We start from the raw sequence: 9,990 nt of genomic DNA, 5'->3' as shown, positions 1-9,990 counted from the left end.
TTAATTGGCAGGGAAAAGAAGGAGAAAAAATAAAAATTACATAGGAGAGAACTAAAGAAAACCTACAGAGAAGCAAAGATGGACAGCTCTGAACACATATTAATATTTGTTATATTGCTGTTGTTGCTGTTTGTTCTTCTTTCTGGAAGAGGACCATGATATTAGGTAGGTGATGACATGACTTGAAAGTGAATTGGGTATAAGGGAGGAAGGATTATGCAAAGTCACCAGCCTCACTTTCTCCTCCACAGCCATCTGGGTCCAGTGGCTAGATACAGAGCAGGATAACTGGAAATGGCCCTGGATGCAGGTATAGGCTGGATATATGTATGATATAGGCTGGAAATGTATTGCTTTATATTTTGAATTCTCTATTATGTTTTGCTTGTGCAGATGACATTTTTTTCTTTTCCTATTTTGTATTTAAGTTTAAAATAAATAAAAAACAATATTGACTTTTCCCCCCTGAATTTTAAGTTGAAGTTCACAGAGGGCCTTCAACTGATGCCAGAATGGAGAAATGTCACTTTCCAAAATTCAGGAGATGTAAGGAAACAATGGCGCATACCTTCCTTGATAAGAAAATTCCTGTTTATCAATCTGTCATCAGTGACCCAGTCAGTAATCAGGACCAGAGTCAGGACAAAACAAAAGGAGATAAAAGCCAGCTATAGCAACAAGAGCACTCCCTACAGAATCAGAGGGTGTAGGCTCCACCTTGTCTCTGAAGCTTACATACCTGTATGACCTTGAGCAAATCATTTAATTTTTCTGAGCCTCAATTCCTTCACGTGTAGAATGAAAGGGTTGGACCATATGGCTTCTGATCTCTTTCCCCTCTAGATCTGTGAAATGAGGCCTTTATTACAGAATTTTGCTATAAATTCTTCTGCGTTTTGCTTTCCTTCTAATCTTGGCTATATTGGGGGGTTTTATGCAAAAACTTTTAAATTTAATGTAATCAAAATTATTCATTTTATATTCTATGATGTTTCCTATGTTAAATTCTTCCCTTATCCATAGATCTGACAGGTTAACTATTCCAGGTTCCCCTAATTTATGTACGGTTATCACCTTTTATGTCTAAATCATTACTCACTGTGATGTTATCTTGGTATATGGTGTTAGATGTTAGTTTCTGCCAAGCTGTTTTAAAGTTTTTCCAGCAGCTTTTATCAAATGGTGAATTTGTTTTCCAAAAAGTTTGGGTTTTTGCATTTATCAAACACTAGGTTACTATGATCACTTATTAATTAATGTGTATTGTATACCCACCACTTTCTTAGCCAGTACCAGATTGTTTTGATGACTACCACTTTCAACAAACATTTATTAATATTTGCTGCCACTGTGCCAAGAAAAGCAAAAGCAGTTCCTACCCTCAGAAATCTTATATTCTAATGGGGAAAAATAGCATGTACATAAATAAATACATACAAAGTACATAGTATGTGTGGAGCATGATAAATATATGCCAGAAGAGAATGGAGTGCCTTGGAATGAAATTCTGAAGACACAAAGAGGAATAATTCTGATGTGGAGGAAAAAGATAAATCAAGAGAGATTTTATGAATATACAAGGAACTCATGAACCTACTGAAACATTTAAAAGATGAAGAAAAGATAGAAGAAAGAATGGGTAAAGATGAACGCATATGCATGACATATTGCTATAAGAATAGTGTGAGAGATACTTCTTAAATATGGAAGGAAAATCCAGAGCACAAAAAGTTTTCTTAAGTTGTATTATAGCAAAGAGAGAGCACCAAAAAAAGACAAGATTTCTGCTCTGGGTGGACAGAATGATGAAAAGGACACAGTAATTCATTCCTATTGTTTTTGTTGTAAGGTTTATATTTTATAGGATTTTGATAAGAGTGAGCAATTAAGATATTTTGACAAGACAGCAACTTGACCAAAAGACAAGGAATATAAGCTTGCATAGACCCATTATAAATTCTTGGATATGATAACAAGAATGCTCTGGGTAGATCCAGAACCTGGAGGAACCCAAAATACCTTGTAGACTTCTCCAGCATTCCTAGAGAATTACTGGGGTCAGTTGATATTCTGGATATGGACAACCTTTATATAAGGTTGGATTTAATCAGTGCAATGATTTCCTCCTCATAATAAAAAATCATTTTTCCTACAACTGTAAACTGAAAATGGCTCAACAATGTGATAAAATAGCTGCCAAACTAGATCATGTCACCTTGGGTTTTACTGAGAGGAATGTGTCCAGGACCAGAGGAATGATAATCCCACCATGCTCTACCATAGTCAGGTTCCAAAGGGCCTGGTATGATGGTAGTGATGAGACACTATGTGGCAAAAAAAAAATCCAAAACCTGAAGATCATGCCAAAAAATAGACATATTAGAAAAAGTGGATAGAGTGCTGAGTCTGGAATCAGGAAGACTTACCTTCGTGAATTCAAAACCGGTCTCATTTACTAGATGTGTGACTTTGGGATAGTCACTTAACCCTATTTGCCTCCATTTTCTCATCTATAAAATAATCTGGAGAAGGAAATGGTAAACCATTTTGTATCTTTTCCGAGAAAACTCTAAATAGGATCCATCATGAAGAACTGGACATGATTGAAAATGACTAAATAATAAAACATGTTGAGCCAGAAGAAGGAAAGACTTTGGGGCAAGGTGGTGGAACACAAACCTATTTTCAAGTATTTGAAGGGCTGATACAAGAATGAGAGATTAGATTTATTCTGTTTAGCTTCAGAGAGTAGAATATGAAGTATTAAATGCAAGCTGCAAAGAGGCAAATTTGAGTTTGATATAAGGAAAATCCAATTGTTAGTGCTATCCGAATGTGTAATTGGCAGATTGTAGGTTCTCTTGCTCTAGTCATTTTCAGAAAATGGCTAAATGGTTATTTTTAAGTGGGGAAAATTCTTTTTTGGGTATAAGTTGTACTAGATGACCACTGAGATAGATCCCTTCCAACTCTGAAATATTCTAAAAATGATTACTTCACAAGGCAGCCTGCTCTATTTTGGAACTTTTTCTTCCCTTCCTTTTCCTTTCTTTCCCTCCCGTTCCCTTCCCTTCCAGTTCATTCCCTTTTCCCTTCCCTCCTCTTCCCTCCCCTCTTCCTTCCCTCTTCCTTTCTCTTTTTCTTCCTTCTTTTCTTCCTTTCCTTACATTAAAGCAAGAAAACTAGTCAACTGAGGATCACATATTGTAATTACATTTTCCCAAAGGAGCCCTAGTGCCACATTGCACTCCTTTTCTTCCCACCCTGCTTCTGAAAAACAAACACCTCTGATAGAACCATTGGAGCCCTTCCGGTCTGGATTCTAAGCCACAATAAATAAAATCCATACAGGTGCTGAAGATAATCAAGGTGATAAAAGGCTATCATTAGTGACCATCAGCAGTTACAAAAGTATCCTTCCACTAAGAATTATATGTTTTCCTCACTTCTAAATGTGATAATCTACATCCAAGGGTACAATGAGCTTGTTGTGTCTTTTTGAATAATTGCGGTCACTGAAAGAGGATGAGATGTCTAATTAAGAGCTGATTAAATGAAAACCATGGAAACCAAGGTCTCCCACAGAATAGCAGACAAAATGTGATGAGGCAATAGGTACCAGAGCTGCCCCCAAACAACTCCCACTGATCCTGTAGTCATTAAATGAGATTATTTAGGACAAAACATTCCTAATATTTTGTTTTCCTCTTTCTGGACTTGTAAGCAGGATAATTCCAGGTATTTTTGTGAGTAATAACCTCTTACTCAAGAGGCCATGTAACCATGCAAAGAACCTTCCTTCTTATCCATTCAATTCAACTAGCATTTATTAGCCATCTATTATGTGTTGGGCAATGCTAGGTTCTGGGAATACAAAGTAAAAAAAAAAAAAGTTCCTTCCTTCAGGGAACTCATGTTCTACTGTTTCATCATAAACTATTGAGTCTATGGTAGGCAGTCACTAATCAAGCCAAGAATCTGAGCTGACAAGCTAGTTGAGTGGTGAAAATACTAAGTCCTAATAGAAAGCAAGTGCAAGACCTAGCAACCATCAGCAACTGGATCTTCAGGTAGGACTGGTATTGATGTTAAATCCACCAGGTCTTTGTTACTCTGTCTTACCAACCTGGGCTGCTGGATCAATTTGAAAAGGGAAAGTACAGAGCAGCAAAATGGAGGTGTATGACATTCATTTTGGTTGTGGTGAAGATGTCAGTAGGGCATCAAGGCGGGAGGGAGTTGTCCATCATGCAGTTGAAGATGATTATAAGTTCTTCAAGAACTGTTTAAAATTTTAAACTGTGTATTTTCAGTGCCTAGATGCTTAATAAATGTGTTGTGATTGGTTGGTTAATTGATGAAGGACTAGAGCCTAAGAGAGAGATTAAGGCTGGGTAAATAGATCTGGTACTCATCTTCAAAAATAGTTGAATCTTTGTAATAGTGAGGATGAGGCTGCTGCTAGGTGAAGCAATGTATAGAACATTGGACTGGGAATCAGGAAGACTCATTTTCCTGAATTCAAATTGAGCCTCTGACACTTACTAGTGGTATGATCTTGGGGCAAGTCATTTAACCCTGTTTGCCTCAATTTCTCATTTGTAAAATGAACTGAAGAATAAAATGGCAAACCACTATGGTATCTTTGCCAAGAAAACTTCAAATGGAGTCATGAAGAGTAGGATGTGTGAAAAATTATTAAACAATAACAAAAATGAAAGGAATAATGAAAGGGGAGGCTATGGTTTAGAAAAGAGGGCATCCATTATTAGGAGGAGGGAAAAGGATGATGAATTATGTTGCACAGCAAATAAAGCACTGAACTTGGAGTCTAAAAGTAATGAGTTTAAATTATTAGCTATGTGACTCAGGGTAAATCATTTAATCTCTGCAAGCCTCCATTTCTTTGTCTGTAAAATAGGGATAATATTAACATCTACCTTTTAGAGTTGTGAAAACCAAATGAAATATTTGTAACATTACTTCTATACTTTACACCATTAAAAAAAAAAAACTAGTTCTTACATTATGCAGCAAAAGAGATATCATAATTGTTAATATTTTATAGCACATTAAGTTTTACAAAGCATTTTTCTTACAATAATAACCCTGTGTGAAAGGTAGCATATTATACTTATAGTTCTAGAAACAGGCTCATATTTCCTAATTTTGTTTTGTTCAGTCATTTCAGTCATGTCTGACTCTTTATGACCACATTTAAGGTTTTCTTGACAAAGATTCTGAAATGGCTTGCCATTTCTTTCTCCAGTTCCCTTTACAGATGAAGAAATTCAAGAAAAGTGACTTGCCCAGTGTCACAGCTAGGAAGATTCTGGAGTCAAATTTGAACTCAGTCTGTGGGATTTAGAAGACCCTTACCCAAAATGACCACTCAGAGATCACTCAAAATAGAAAACAGAAAGTTTATTATACCTAGGGAGGATGAGTCATTCCATCACGAGATAAGGAAAAGAGAAGGCTCCTGGTGGGAGGGCTAAAAAAGTAGTGAAGATAAACAGTTTTTATACAAGAGATTACATCACAAGTAAGAGAGCATTGAAGGGGAGGGAGAGGCATCTAATTGGTTGTTGCTATCCGGAGAGATTGGAATGGAAGGTTTCTGTTTCCCCGAAATCACCTGATTTCTAGGAAACAGAAAATCAGGCCTTCAGGCTTCAGATATAGCTGGCCAAAGCTCAAGTACATATGGGCCTGCACATATTATACAGATCATAGGGGAATCAGAAATAATGAAAATAAAATAAATAAATAAATAAAATAAATTTTTAAAATTTATAATAAAATAAAAAAAAAATTTTAAAATAAATAATAAAGAAATAAAAAAAATCAGAAAAAGAATTCACATATTCCTGTAAATTCTTCACCTTATCTCTTTATTCTACACATCAGGAAGATGAATCTTCCAGACTCCAAAACCAGCACTCTATCCACCACACCACTGATCTGCTCCTACATTCCCCAACAAATGTGGTCAAAAGATATTAATAGGAAGTTATTTAATAAAGAAATGAAAGCTATCAACAATATGAGATAATTCTCTAAGTCACTATAAATAAGCAAAATACAAATTAAAACAGCTCTGAGATGCCATCTCACAATCAAGAGATTGGCATAGATGAGAAAAGAAAAATGGCAATTGTTGGAGGGGCTGGGGAAGATCAGGCATACATGTGTTTATGAATTCTGAATAAGTTTGAAACTTTGTCCAAAAATTAAAACTATCCATACCTTTGATCTAGTAATTAGATATATACCACCTCTACTGCAGTTCAAGGAGAAAAGGAAAAGACCCATCACATTTATAGTAATACTTTTTTTTTTTATTATTGTGGCAAAAAACTGAAAACAAAATGTGTCCATATACTGGAAAATTGTTGGACATATTATGATATGTGAATACAATGGAATTTTTTTTTACACACCATGAAATGATGATTATGACAAATTCAGAGAAATAAGAGGCGTATGAATTAATGAAGAGTGAAATGAGTTAGCAGAATTAAAACAATTTACATGATGAACCCCAGTAATATGAGAAAAAACAACAAAATTTGCTTAAAGTAGCAACTGATCATGACTTCAAAATACTGATGATGAAGCCTTGCTGTACTAGAGGTACAGAACCAGATGCACATTCTCATATGGTCTATCTCTTGTTTTGTTTTGCTTGCTGTAAAATATTAACAAGGTGTCAGAATCCTTTAAGTCTTGGCTCTATCACTGATTAGCCATGTGACCTTGGGGAAATCACAACTGCAACTTCATATCTAAAATGGGGTAGTAATACCTATACTATTAATCTCATGGGGTTATGAGGAAAACAATTTGTGAACCTTGAAGTGCATTTAATATGAGTAGTTATTACTGCTATGGATTCTATGAGGAGAAAGGAAGCATGCCCACATAGCACACACCTGTTAAAGAAATGAGTGAAATGATGAGTCTCCCCTACTAGTTCCTAAGCTTCAGTATAAATATATTAGACCATTTGCAATTAGTTGATGTATTCATTTATTGATGTAACAAATCTTATGTCTCACTGTATAATGATTCTTAATGAGAATCAAAATGACTTTTCCAGTGGAAAATCTGATTGATTTAAATCAGTGCTGCTACTTGGTCATATGGTCTTGCTTGCTGACTAGTGTCAGGTCACAAAATAAATAGTTGATGGCACAAACAGATGGATGGCACCCAGAAAAACAGAAACAAATGGAAATATGTTACTCTTTGATGCCAATAATCACACAGCATTAATTTTCTTCAAAAGTCTGCAGACAGGTTCCATTTTTAAATGGTTAATGGTTTGTTTCAGGGAATTGTTCAGACTGAACCTCTGAGTCAGTTGTTGCCTGTGAGAGACACAGAAGAGAGGTTGCTTATTTATACAAACTGATCCTACACTGACTATGTGCTAAGAGGCACTCTGCCTTGAGCACACCCCTGGCTTTAGGAAGTCCATAAGTCTTGGTTTTGATTTGTTTGTGTTTCCTTTAAAATCCAAGATTCAGTCATTCTCTGTTACTTTCTCCATGTTGATTGCTCTGCAGTATATTCAACTCCTGGAAGTTAATAACTTGAACTCTGACACCACTACCTCTTCCAACAAAGATCTTGCAGTATTTTCATATGAAGTAAGAAAGTTCTTTTGAGGGTCTGAATTAGAGGCAAAATTAGCTAAAAATGTACAAGAGTTGGAGTGTACACAACAGTAAGTTCAAATCACATGTTAAGGCAGTGGTATCAAGATCTTCAAACAGCTCAGATTTTAAAGGAAGTTCAGATACATAAAGGGATTTTTTTCCCCTCTTCAACCTTGCACTTATTCCTCATGGTAAATCAATAAATCCATATGACATCTATACCAATGGATTCTAGTCCAGGATTATCTTGACTTTACCAAGATATATAGATAACTTATCAGGCCAGGACATTAACTATTCCCCTGTTGTGCTGCTTTCAGCAAAAAGATATTGTGTCCTTGTTAAGACTCTTTATTGTGTCCCAAGGAAAGTGAGATAGAACTTCCACTCAGCAACTAAGATTAGAGGAGGGATATTGATGATGATGATGATGATGATGATGATGATGATAATGATGAAATCATTTAACTTCCAAAAGCCTAATTTTCCTCAAATGTAGAATGGAGATAAATACCTGCAGAACCTATGTTGTGAGGCTCAAATAAAACCAAAGGGGCAAAACATCTTACAAACCTTAAAATACATATTTTTATTATTTAAAGAAAGTATACCAATCCCAGGTATGCATTTCCTTTAGGGTCTAAGATAGAAAAGGAAAAGAAGGCATCCTTAATGATAACAACTCATATTTCTCATACGCTTTATAGTACACATTGCTTTCTACTCCAAAGTGCTTTACATACAATATTCTCATTTGACTCACTTAATAAACCTTTGAGGTAGATATTAAAAATGTTCTCACTTTATACATTAAGAAACTAGGTCTAGAAAGACGTATTGACTTGTCCAAAGGCACATGGCTACAAGTGAGTTCCAAGATTGGAACTTTGATTATCCAATACTAATTTCATTAGTGCAGGAAATTCCTGATGAGGAACAATATCAATACAGATCTGGGGTACTGAGAAATTAATGGACTTCCATAGTGCTACTTAGCAAGCACAAGGTAGTGGTTTAGTGTACTTTTTGTTATATTTTGCTGCTTCTCTAACACCAGAACATTATTATATCATTTGTGAGATTTTACATCATGAGATTTTAAATTTAATCAGTCAAAGAAAGGATCTTAGGGCCTCAAATTAGAGGGAATATAAGATACCTTTTCTTAAATAAAAGCCTAAATATCTTCCCTCTTTTCAATTTGTTTTAAATGAATCATGCATAACATCTGAGTCAATAACCATTCAATAACCAATAACATTCATATGTGAAGGTCTAGGAATCGGGCTTCAGAAGTCAGGATAGAGATGTTCCATTGCTAAAGTAGATCAATAAAATCAACATCTTTAAAACACTTTTTATGGATTTGATACTCTACTAGATATAGCAGATGATACAGATGATATGATACCTTCAAAGGTACCTTTTAAGGTACCTTCAAAGAGCTTGTGACCTAGTTGGGGAGGTAAAACTAACACACAGGAAAACAGAAGATATTAGAATATTAGAAAAAAGATAGTATACAATTAATTAGATAGTGCAACCAACAAATGCTCTAAGAGTTTGATGGAAAGTGAGTTCAATGAAAGCTGGAATTATTAGAGAAAGTTTCATATATTTGAGGGGGAAAGAGATGAAGAGGCATTCTAGGTGAAGGAGTCCACTTAAGTGAAGGTACACTAAGTTTGTAGGACAGTGGGATCAATCTGGGAAACAGAGGAAAAGAGAAAATAATTTTGGATACCAGATAAGTGGAGCCATATTATGGAAGAACTTGAAAATCAAGCTGAATGTATAGTAGAGATAAGTAAATAAGGAATCAAGAGACTTTGAGTTTTAATATTAATGTTATTAGCAAAGCCAGTTCTCTTGCCCATTATCTGAAATCACAAAGATTGATTCAAGGGCTTCTTGATGGGGTCAGTAAATCTATTTCAAAGTCAACCATTCTTTTAGTTATTCCCCACTTCTGCCCCAAACAATATAGCAGAAGGGGAAATGTCTTTCAAAAGTTAAATTCAAAAAACCAAATTGAATCCTTAAAATTTTCTGAGGATGGAAATATAGACAAAATCAAACTGACATGCTCTTTGGTATATTTTGAAATCTATATTCCAAAGAAATAGTTTGGTTTAATGTCTGCACTATTCCCATTTATAGCTGCATTTTAATTAGGCTTTTCCCTCACCCTCTTGAAACCTGATTTTTGAGTGCCAAGATTTCATTCTGCTTTTAAATGATTTTTGCAAGAAAGGTATTTGTGGATTCATTACAAGGAAGTATATTCCCAATTGTGACATCAAGAACTTCTGGCAAAAAAAATTGG

The sequence above is a fragment of the Sarcophilus harrisii genome, chromosome 1, assembly GCF_902635505.1.
Source record: "Sarcophilus harrisii chromosome 1, mSarHar1.11, whole genome shotgun sequence".
NCBI classification, from domain to species: Eukaryota; Metazoa; Chordata; class Mammalia; order Dasyuromorphia; family Dasyuridae; genus Sarcophilus; species Sarcophilus harrisii.
This window is presented reverse-complemented; position numbering follows the sequence as displayed.